General features: G+C 36.6%; 1 pseudogene; it reads right to left on the minus strand.

Moving 5' to 3' along the window:
* The window catches only part of LOC134222410 (tubulin beta-3 chain-like), an 87,123-nt pseudogene extending 83,988 nt beyond the window's left edge, over positions 1–3,135 (minus strand).
* Positions 3,136–9,536: the final 6,401 nt, after the last annotated feature.

Raw genomic sequence — 9,536 nt, forward strand, 5'->3', positions numbered from 1 at the left:
AAAGCTTCAATATTCGTTCAATTATATCCATTACACCTTCTTGGAGGTCATCGGGTATAGTTACTTTAAGAGAATTTGAAATGTTGGTGCCGATATATTGAAGCCTTGAGTGACGGAAACCCAAAGTAACCATTAGCACTATATTTTGCCTTTTCGGCAACATAAAGCCATATTAGCCAGAGTCTATAAGCCAGTATAAAGCATGTTTCCACTGTGACAGCGTTAAAGTCACACGCAAAGATTTTTTAAATGCTTACGGTTAGCTGGAGAATGTACTGCTGTGCCTGTAGATCGTATGCTTAGAACTCAAAGACGGTTTTGATGACCCAGGATATCCCAAAATCATCTAAGCATGTCCCTTGATTTTTAGGAATGTATTATGGATATGGATAAATAAATATCTAAGCTTGAAACGGCGAAAAAATGTAGAGTGGTGGCTCTAGATCGCAAGCTTTGAACTCATAGACGGTTTACGTGACCCAGGATGTCCAAAAACTAACTTACCATGTCTTCTGGTCTCCTGTAATATGTTATGGACATGCTTGAATACATATCCAAGTTTCTAGTGACGAGAAAAGCTAGTGTCGTAGCTGTAGATCGCAAGCTCGGAACTCAAAAACAGTTCGGATGAACAAGGATATCCAAAAACCATCTAACTATGTCTCCTGATCTTTATGAATATGTTATGAATATGGTTGAATACATATCCAAGCTTAAAGCAACGAAAAAAAACAGAGTGGGAGCTGTAGACCGCAAATTTTGAACTCAAAGACGGTTTGGATAACCCAGGATGTCCAAAAATCGTCTTACCTTGTCTTCTGGTCTTCTGTAATATGTTATGGACATTGTTAAATACATATCCAAGCTTGAAGCGACGACAAAAGCTAAGGTGGTGGCTGTAGATCGCAAGTTCTGAACTCATGAATTGTTTGGATGAACTGGGACATCCCAAAACCATCTCACCATGTCTTATGGTCTTCTGGAGTATGTTATGGACATGATTGAATACATAATATTATCCAAGCTTAGAGTGACGAAAAAAGCTCACGTTGTAACTGTAGATCACAAGTTCCGGACTCCAGGACAGTTTGGTTGATCTATTACAACCGGAAAAAAAACATTTTTCAACTTGTTTTGTCAGTTGTCCATTATAAATTACTGAAACAGATGAAACATATCAAATTGACTGCTTATTACCGTTTAGAAAAAATGGACCTGAAAGGGTTGAAGCCACGCATCTAATCGTTAGGATAAGGACGGCCTGCATAACAGTCTCTATATAGATTTTCCACACGCTGATGGTGCAAAAATTAACAAACATTCTTTAAAATTAAATCGTTTTAAATTAATTCATAAGATATGCCTACCTGGCTTTCTACTCAGGCTAGTGTCCCAACTGAGCGTTATTCCTAAAAAAATCCTTAACTTTGAAAAAATCTTCGAAAAGCATTTTTATCTCCTAAATTAGTTCTTAAAGAAATATGTGAAACAATTTCCAAAGAAACTTTTAAAAAACATTAATTAATTACATTATCGAATTTCAATCATTTCAAACTTCCTGCCATTGCTTCTGAAAAAATATGATTCAATTACACTTCCGAATCCACACAGATCAGTGGCGTAGCCAGGGGGGTGGTTTTGGTCATAAAACCCCCCCCCAGAGACATCATTTTTAGAAGAAATTTTTTTTCCGAGAAAAAAAAATGTTCGGAAAACCCCCCCCCAGACCAATTTTCTGGCTACGCCACTGACACAGATAAATACATTTTCTTGGAATGTACAGACAACTGGAAGTAGCTTCCATGATCTCTACTCATGGTCGATCATCTTCAGAGTGGTGAATTAAAAAAATGCACTACTTTTTTGCCGAAGAAACAATGTGGCTGGTACGCTTCGAGACATTGTTTCGAATTTAAATTGCAGTCATCGAAGTTGTCATCAAAGCCTGTGTGCCAATATTGGTATTTCCCTTAATAATCAATCGTAAAATTTATTTCATTTTATGACAGTGAACCTGATGGATCATTCTTGACTCATGTTTGCATAAGCAAAATTGACAAAGTTCCAAAAATACACGACTGATGCACAAAAAATCATTTTGTACACAAAACCCCACACACAGTTCCACTTATCACTCTTATCGTGCACGCTTGTCTAGACCCGAAGAACCTTCACGCTATTCTGTACTGCTCGTTGCATCTTCCTCTTCCAGTTCCGACGAACCACATCGAACAAGCTTCTTATCAGCGACCTCATCCACTCTCTTTCGCTTTGGCAATCAGAATTCATCACGCTCGGAACCAACAACACATCGATAGCAATTAATTTCCGTTGACGCCCTTATGATTTCATATAGCCGGAAGCCAACCACAAGGGCTTATCACAATCGTTACTTACACTTCAGACAAGCACCGATTACGACTAAATTGTTGTCAATTAAATGCATTGCAATTTCCACTGAGTCAAGCTTCAAGCTAAACACACAAAGTTTCGCCCAACAACCCATGCCGGTCACAATTAGTAATCCATTCGTTTCGCTCCTGTAGATTAGTTTTAGAACAAGCTGCTGTGCTTACCTTAGCACCAATCTGGTTTCCGCACTGACCGGCCTGCAGGTGAACGATTTCCCTCATGTTGAAAAAAGACGTTGGAAGATTCGACAGTCCTCGAAAGAAAATGTGCTTCACTCGTTCAGTAGATTGCTTTCGCGCACTGCACTTTGCTTGCTCTGTGGAGCCCGAATCGCAACACCGGCAAGGCACTAAATGGATTAGGAACACTTTAAAACCAACTTTCTTCACAGAAGAAAACTCCGGGAGTTAATCCGTACGGTTCGGCGATCAAGACTCGTATGGCCAATGTGACGACTCGGCAGCTTGCTTTTGGTTTCACTCTTGCACCACTCACTAAACTAACTGTCTGCGTGTTCCGAAAGCGCTGAATCCAAACGATCCTAGCCCGGGGGTACTGTTCGTGTGCAGCGGCGGAGATGCAGTCTACGCCAAATTACCTCACGGGGCGGTGTAGCGAAAGGAAAACGTGAAAAGCCGGAAAATGCAATCCGCAGAAGGGCTCAACAACTCCAAGTAAGGCACAACCGTTCGCCGCAACGTGCAAGCATCAACTGAGCTCAAATTCAAATTCGAACGAAATTTTATCATAGATAGATTGCGCGTGATACTCTTCTGCGGCGAGCTAGAACGCGAAGAAGCGGGACAGTGCACAGTGTGGGGAATCCGTTAAATCGTCGACTAAATTGAACATTATTCGGAATGATGGTTTACGCGTTTGATCTGAGCTACTCATTTAATATTATCTTAACTAGAATACTGCCTGTGGAAGAACATTAAACGATTAGGCTTAAAACAAACAAACACTCGTATAGGTGAAGGGGATGTAGAACTGATACTCTGAACTCATTCTTTGTTGCTCATTACACTCCACTTTCATTCAATCAAAATAATGATGTTGAAACACTCCCGAATTTCTCATTTAAGTGTGTTACAAATGACGAAATACAAACTGAGTTTGTTAATTCTTCTTGTGATGCTGTTGGCTACGATTTAATTCCACTAGAAGTTTTAACAATGTCTTTAAGTGTTACTCTCTCATGCATTCGGGATATCTTTAAATGTTGTATCTTACTCAGATTTTCCACTTGATTGGAAAATCGCAAAAATAATTCCAATAGGTAAGATTGACTATCGTCTGATTAGTGTTCTTTGTGCGCTTTATATTCGAACCATTACTCTCTCAGCAACTGAATGACTACTTGACACACATTGATCTGTTATGTCCTTTCCAGTCTTGATATAGGAAATCATGCAGCACCATAATCTTCCTTATTAAAATAGAAAACGAGATTAGAGAAGCGTTAGACTAGAAAATAGTCACTTTACTGGTTCTTCTTGATTCCAGTAAAGCATTCGATTTTATTGATCATAGACAATTGTGTAACAAGTTAAAATATAACTTCTATATTTAGATCAATTCTTCGTAAAATTAATTCAGTCATATTTGTCCGACCGATTGCGATACGTTGACTTCAACAACCAACAATCTGAACTAACTCCTGTTCTGAGCGGGGTGCCACAAGGTTCAATTCTCGGACCGCTACTTTTCTCAATGTACATTAATGATCTTCCATTTAATCTATCCCATTGTATATTTCACCTGTATGCAGATGACTGTCAATTATACATATCTGGAGTCCCTGGCACGATATCTGAAATGCTAAATCGAATAAACTCTGACATTCAGTGTAGGGGAAAATACATATTTTTGGCAGTCTAAGACATTCGCCAAATTGAAATATAAAAATAATGAATAATTACACTAAAACACAGGTACAGCTCAACTGGTATACATTTGTATGCTCTTCCTTTGATTATTGGTATTCGCTAAATATAACAGCTTTTACCACAAACTCAGTAAATTCAATATTAAAGTAACAGGTCATCGTTTCTTCTATTGGCATAGCAATTTCTATTATCAGCAATGAGTTTGCTCCATTCAGCAACTAGACATGGAACAAGAAAACTGGAAATGTATTGGTGCCATATACTGGTTGTTTACATCCTCCAGTAGAAAATTCATTCATATTAATCAGCCGCACGCTCATCTCGCTTCACACAAATTTGGATCAATTATCAAAACTGGCTTAAAACAAAACATAAATTTTAAGTCTTGACAACAGTTTTATGTCATGTAGACAGATAGGCAAAAGCATTTAAACACATTGAAAATCAAAGTTAACCCAAAGGCAAAGAGGGTTCCCGAGTACCCAGATATTGAAATTTTCATAACTTTTACAGTTTTCAACCTATTTGAATAATTTTGGCCATTTTGAAGACTTATATAATTTTTGTTCGCTGCCGAGATTTACAGCTTTTGTCTATGGTTATTCAAGAAATCCTTGAAGTATGTAAATAATGCCTTAGAGTCTACACACGTAATCAAAAGTCTATCAACCAGTTTCAAATAAACAAGGTCCTTACATGATATGGTTGTCTCGTAAAAAAAAAATCATGGGGGTTGTGTATAAGGCACGACCTCTCGACGTAAACTACGTAGAACCAAATGTAAACATATAAGAATGAATTTTTATCTGTCTGCTTTTATAGACTTGGAAACTACTGAACCGATCGGAATGAACATTTGTATGTAGAGGTTTTTGGGAATTGGGAAGGTTCTTATGAAGGTTTTAGACCCCTTCCTCTTCTAGAAAAGGGGATTTCCATACAAATAAAGTATAAAATGCTGCTTTAATCTAGAAAATGGAATCCTAATTTGCAAATATAGAATACTTAACCTTTTAAATAAATTGCAAATGTAAAAAATATAGAATTAATCAATTTTAGGTGAAACGAGGTTCGTCGGTTCTGCTAGTATAGTATATTAACAATATAGTCGAACTCGTGAGTCTTCATATGTTAGATAATGGGCAGCACTGTCCTATCCATCAGCTGTAGCCACCCCATTCATACACTACGTTTCACAATTGAATAATAGACAATACCCTAAAATTAGGCAATTAATTATGGATTTGAAATGCGCTATGTAGGAACGGGCATGGTTATGGATTTTTTGATGAGCTTGGAAAAGAATTGAATTTGTCCTGTCAGTCCTGTCAGCCACAAAATGTAAAAAATACTGTGGTGCGGTGTGGCAATCACTTTTAATATGATTCACGGTCTACGTAAAAATCTGAATAGAAGCATTTGTATTTTACCACAATTTTAAAATAAATGCCAACGCCGGATATTTTTGTTCGTAGTTTTCAAATCACATATAATTGAGCGTGGTATCTTTTTAGCGTGTGTTTGATATGCCCACAAACACCTTCTCTCGCTGTATTTCGAAGTGTGCTACTGTCAAAGAAAACGAACAGTCCTGATTTTATTTAGTGAAACATAGAGCAAAAATTGCATAAATTTGCTCTTTGTGGTGATAATCAAGTGTCGATAAAGTGTAAAAAGTGATTTGCATACTTAATTTGTCGTGCCATACACAATAAAGAGGAGAAACAGGCGATCCAAAAAAGTAAGTAACAGTTTGCTATTCGTGTGCTGCTTTCTTTGGCAATGCAATAATGGCAAGGATTTCGCAGATGCTTATTTGTTTCGGTGATTAATTCCTCAAAGATTGCTACTTTTGCACAAACAACTTATTCAAATGAAAGCCTAGACTTGAGTCTGTGTAATTGGATGAAAATTATGTTCATAAATAGTGTATGTTTGCTGGAAAATTCAAATATTCTTGAGGGGTGCCAACAACTGTCGCACCCTGCCAATGCCGTATTCTACCTATATTGCTATGGTGCGTATATTATAGAACGGCTTTTCTTGGAACTGATTTACAAATCATTTAAAGTCCAGAACCTGTATCCAAACATACAAAATTATTAACAACCCTCAAATTTATCTTCGAGATTTTTTCAGATATACTCGTTCTCCGCCTACGAGCTATAGAAATTAGGAACGATTTACCTAGAAATCAAAGGTGCGAAAGAAGCTTTTTTTTAAGCGGAATATAAATAACTTATTCAGTATGTAGCTATTGGTATTAGACGTTGTATAGTAGCAAAAGCATTGAAAATCAATATGTGATTATTTGTGTTGCTATATGGTAATATGGGTTTCTTACCCCATTCCCGGCCTAACATGCATGCGACTGCATTATTTGATTAATATTTATGACAGAAGCAACTTTTCCTAAATTTCATGTGCCGTGCAATACTGCAATGGGGTTCACTTCTGCTTAAAAATAGCTTTTCTTGGTAAGCATTGTATGAAAAACCTTTTATTTGAGTTAAATTAACGAGGTCCAGCACTAATTTCAGTCATAGCGATTTCATTTCCGGCCCACTTCGAAACCGGTTCCCGGCCTAAGCAAAATTTCGCTCAATCTCTCAACACCTTACTCTCATTCTCTCTCGGGACGGTAGAAAATGCGACGTAAACAAAAATAAGCACGTTCAACGATGACATGATGCCAGATGGTATTATTTATAATAATTTTTATTTGGTTGAAAAGATATAATCACTCATCCAAATTACTTCCAAACGCTTAAAAACTATATTTTTGTCACTTTTTGAAATCGAGAGAATTACAAATAACATGATACGGTCAACTAATTAGATAGTTTTCCTATGAACGTTGAAGGATTTTGTTCATACTAAAAAAGACTCCTGGCCTTCTGGTAGCACGGTGCGCCTAGAAGCAGGGTTGCCACATATACAGATTATTCTGTATTTTACAGATTTTTGGGGTAGAGCGGTGACCAAGAATCTGTATATATAGATATACAGATTTTCAGCTAAATTACAGATTTTACAGATTTCCTGAAGAGTTAAGTACGTATATAAATAATTACTATTAATAAATATTTGTTTTCTATGAGGTTTGAGGATTATAAATTTATATTCTTCGCCAAAGTGATATTATTAAAGCTATTCTCAAGTTAGCAAAATCTTAATTTAAAGAGAAAGAACATGTTGACTCTAGTTTTTACTTTTTTATTAACAGTTTATGCGAATCAATGATTTTGAAACCAGACTATGCACCGTAAAAAATATTCAGACAATATTTGATTACAGGGTCTCAGAAAAGGTCAAGCAATAATAAAAGAGAATCAGATCTAGCCTTTTTCACATATCCAGAAACAATTATTCAGTAGTTCTGTTTAGTGGGCTTAGTGTGACTAAGCAATGTGGTTGGTCCACTAAAGCTGTTGCGTATATGGAGACAACAGTTAATGACGGACTTTTGACAGATTCTATTAACATATTATTGAATTTACATCTTTTCAAAACAAAGTTTACTCAAAACATTTTTGATTGGGTTTAGAGGATACAGATTTTCGATACAGATTTTTGGCCTGAGATACAGATATGAAGAAGATTTCTTGGAGAAAATATACAGATTTAAATGTGGCAACCCTGCTAGAAGTTCTTAGGCCGAGGTGAATTTTTGTTCGGTTTTAGGATACATTTTTAAATGTATTCTAATATGTTTATATTAGTTCTAATGAAACAAACAAATAGAAAAAGATTAAAGTGCGTGAGTTTAGAATTATTGTGTGGCGATTAACAGCTTCAAGCGATTATTGTATCGAGAACTGTGACAATTTTCAGGTAGGTGTTTATATAATGACACCGTTTTGTAAAAGTAGAAAGACTTACTCCGGCTCAGTGGTGTTGCAACGAAGAGCGAATATTCGGAATCTACATTTTTATTTTCTATAATTGGACCAGTTAGGAGTGAAATAAATGGTTGAAAAATATTGAGTATTGTGCGAAATAAATGGGAGACTTTTTAAAAATAATCAACCATAAACCTACGGCTTCCAAAAAGTATAAATCCTTAGTTTTCTGTGCAGTGAGCCGGGAATCGGGGCATATGGTAGTGATTGTAGTGATTGACCCTATTAATAAATAAAATAAATAAATAAATAAATAAATGTTGAAGATGCATTTTTAAACAATTTTAAAGATTTCTAAATAAGGGATCATTTTTGGGAAAAATACTCAGTTTTTCCATAGATGACCCCTTCTTTGAAAATATTCATTGCTCGTGAACAATTTCTTTTGCTTTCTTCCTTTTTAAAATGTTCTTAACCATCAAACTGCCGGGACGAATCTTGACAACTTCAAAAAGCCCGGTTTCGGTCAACTTTCAACTAAAATGCAAGCGGTTTCAACTGTGACCAAGGGAAATAGCAGTTCCAGCAAGTAGACGGTTAAATCCTCAGTATGACCCTCCCTCTTTTAGAGGGAAGAGTTTGATTGAAGTTTAATCCTGTCCAACATTCTACGTATTCTCAGTGTATAAGTGCAACTCGAATTTCTCCCTTCTTCATTAAGCCGTCTCGCAAGTGTTTAATAAGTACTTCCTTTGATTGTAAGGTTTCATAGCCAAATTATCCCTCCTTAGCCTAGTGGTAAGATGCGCGGCTACACGTAAAAAAATAACGTTATATGTTATGGCAAAAAACCACTCGAAAATACTTATACTCTTCATTATGCCACCTAATGAATGATCGCATATCAAAAAGCTAATAACATTCATAAGTTAATGAAAAGTTTCGGAATGTATGTGACTAATGCGATGTATAAGTTTTTTCTTATACATATCATTAAGCGCCTGCTTTGCCAAAAAAGTATTAGAAATCTTAATAATAATTAACATTAATTTTTTTTTACATGTATGAAGTAAGACCATGCTGAGGGTGACTGGGTTCGATTCCCGGTGCCGGTTTAGGCAATCTTCGGTTTGAAAATTGACTCGACTACCCTGGGCATAAAAGTATCATCGTGTTAGCCTCATGATATACGAATGCAAAAATGGTAGCTTAGAAACCTCGCAGTTTAATAACTGTGGAAGTGCTGAATGAACACTAAGCAGCGAGACGGCAATGTCCTAGTGGGGGATGTAATGCCAATAAGAAGGAAATGGTCGTTTGGCCGAAAGCCATTTGGCCGAAGAAACCGTTAGGCCGAAAATCATTTGGCCGCACGGGTCATCCGGCCGAATAG

The sequence above is a fragment of the Armigeres subalbatus genome, chromosome 3 (assembly GCF_024139115.2).
Source record: "Armigeres subalbatus isolate Guangzhou_Male chromosome 3, GZ_Asu_2, whole genome shotgun sequence".
In the NCBI taxonomy this organism is placed as follows: Eukaryota; Metazoa; Arthropoda; class Insecta; order Diptera; family Culicidae; genus Armigeres; species Armigeres subalbatus.